Genomic DNA, 2572 nt, shown 5'->3' on the forward strand with positions numbered 1-2572 from the left:
CAACCCCCAAGCTCGGTGGCTTACAGCATGGTTGTCTACTCTCGCCTGTGGGTCAGCTGGCCATGAGTGGGTCATCTTGGCTCACCTGTTCTTGGTGCCAACCTTTGGGTTTGCTCCAGGCACATAGAGAAACAAGGACCACGAAGGGTGTGCTGGTAAACATTTAATAGGCTCTTGGAGTGGGGACACATATTTGTCACCTCTGCCAATATCTGTCGTGTAAATACTCCCACTGTGGCTGATTTCAAGACCATTGAGTCATCTGTATGTGCAGAGTTGGAAAGAGATGGCTTTTATATATTATCTCCACCCTGCACGTACAATAGACATAAACAACCTGAAGTGCATAGAAATTGTAATAGATAACACCAGGAAAAGATGGAAAAAATAGAAAAATAAATAGCAATAGTGAGTTTTCAGTATTGATGATCTTTGTTTTCAATATAATTTAATTAATTGTATGTGTATATCATTGCTGTGGATTGAACACTCCCCCAAATTGTTTATTTATTTATTTTTTGCAGCTGGCTGGTAGGGGATCCGAACCCTTGACCTTGACGTTATGGCACTGCACGCTGACCAACTGAGCTAACCGGCCAACCCATGCCCCCAAATTTATTGACGCTTGACCCCCACTGTAACAGTGTTAAGAGGATAGGAAATCTGATTATGGTGTTTTATGTGGGACCTTCAAGAGGGGATTGGATCGTGAGGACTGTGCCCTTGTGAATGAATTGATCCGTTCATGGAATAATGTGTTGACAGCTTAGTGGGGTATCAGGGAGCACTCCTGATGGCTCTGTGAGGGGAGCAGGTGAGCAGGTGAGCTCTTGCTCGGGTCGTCCTCTCCATGACACCACGGTGGTCCCTGGGCCTCCTACAGAGCCCCCTCCCAGAAGAGGGAAGGCCCTGACCAGATGCGCACCCTGGACTGCGGACTTCCCGGCCTCCGAAATGGTGAGAAGTGAACGTCATTTCTTTACACTTTCCCCCGTTGCAGGGGTTCTGTTCTAAGGGACCGGGAGCCCGCAGAGGCCGAGCTCCGCTCACAGCACCGCCCTGCAGGAGGCCGAGCCCCATCGGAGCGTGTCCCGCCCACCGCCTCTGCCATCATCCCATTGGCCAGAGCGAGTCGTGGCCACGCCCCCACCCGTGGGCCGGAACTTCAGCTCGGGGTGCCACGTGGGTGGGGGCGTCCAGGGAAGGGGACAGAATAAAAGTGGATAGAACGGGAACTGGATCTGCTACCGCACCGGCCCCTTTTCTTTTTCTTTTTCCCCACCCCCCTTCCTTTTCCCGCACCTTCTCCTTTTAAAATAACAGCTTTATTGAGATATCACGGACCCATCGTAACCTTCACCGTTTTCTTTATTTATTTTAGAGAGGACCGGTAAGTGGGTCTCGGCCCCTGACTTGGCGTCCTCAGCACCGGCTCCCCCCGAGTGAGCCACGGGCCGGCCCCACATTCGCCCTTTTAAAGGGGGTTGAGAGGATGAGAGTCGCTGTGTCAGAAGCTACTGAGATAGCCACGCAAGAGCTGACCAGACACAGGCCGACGCTCCGGCAGGACGCTGAAAAGAAAGTAATCATCTGAGACCTCCCTCGACGTGAAGCAGACACGGCTTGTCCCCCCCTGACTCACTCACTCATAAGCAGTAGCCTCTGCCCGTGTGTTCAGGATCCTCGGTGCACGTGAGGGAAGTGGCAGATCAGCAGAGGGTCTGCGGCGTGTGTCCTCCACGCCGTCACACAAGTTCACCAGCTCAGCAAGGACTAGGTAACTTAGCAAAGGACAGTAGTCCCTTCTATGCAGTAACGGCCGGGCCCAATCCTGCAGGAGGCCTGTATGTGACTGGCATGAAGAGGGGTCGGGGAACCGATCCCAGAGGCCTCACCTGCCTCACTCAGGGCTCAGACCTGGTCCACTAGACAGAGAAAGCCACCGGCAGGTTTTAAGCCAGGTACGCCACTTGAGAAGTTTGCTGTGAAAATCATGTGGGAGACAGATTGGAGGTGGCGCAAGGCCTGAGGCAGAGAACAATACAAAGGCCAGTTTGATAATGCAGGTGAGGTGAGGGTCGCTTAAGGAACGGGAGGCACGGAGGGGAGCACGTAGATAAGACAGACGTCAGGAGTTTGAATCATAAGACTGAGTCACGCATGAGAGGCCTGAGTGCAACTACAGACGGTGCCTCCCAGATTCTGGAATGGTCGGCGTGGTGGACAGGGAACACCAGGAAGGGGGCTGCATTCATGGGAAATATGATGTTTTAGGCTTCGATTCTGCTGAGTTTTAGGAACCCGCAGAAACACCAAGTGGAGACGTCTAGTTAGCGGATGAATAAATGAGCCTGAACATCTATAGCGTTGTCTGGCAGAAGATACAAAAAAGATCTGAGAATTACTCGATATAGTTTGCGGTCTTATTTACGAAAATCAATCAGAATGTGTAGGAACAGAACAGTGTATTTATTGAGCCCGGAAGAAGCTGATGGACAAAATTCTGGGACACTCTTCACCCTGATGGGCGAGACCTCACGACATCCACCTGAGAACCTCTCCAACCTCGTGG

At 51.9% G+C, this 2572-nt stretch overlaps 1 long non-coding RNA gene across 1 annotated transcript; it reads left to right on the plus strand.

Annotated features, from left to right (window-relative positions):
* Positions 1 to 530: 530 nt before the first annotated feature.
* Positions 531 to 2409, plus strand: LOC103604670. Its single transcript, XR_551736.1, has 2 exons — positions 531 to 957; positions 1382 to 2409. It is a non-coding gene; the product is annotated as an uncharacterized LOC103604670 (long non-coding RNA).
* The last annotated feature ends 163 nt before the right edge of the window (positions 2410 to 2572 follow it).

The sequence above is a fragment of the Galeopterus variegatus genome, unplaced genomic scaffold (assembly GCF_000696425.1).
Source record: "Galeopterus variegatus unplaced genomic scaffold, G_variegatus-3.0.2 Scaffold5326, whole genome shotgun sequence".
Classification (NCBI taxonomy): domain Eukaryota; kingdom Metazoa; phylum Chordata; class Mammalia; order Dermoptera; family Cynocephalidae; genus Galeopterus; species Galeopterus variegatus.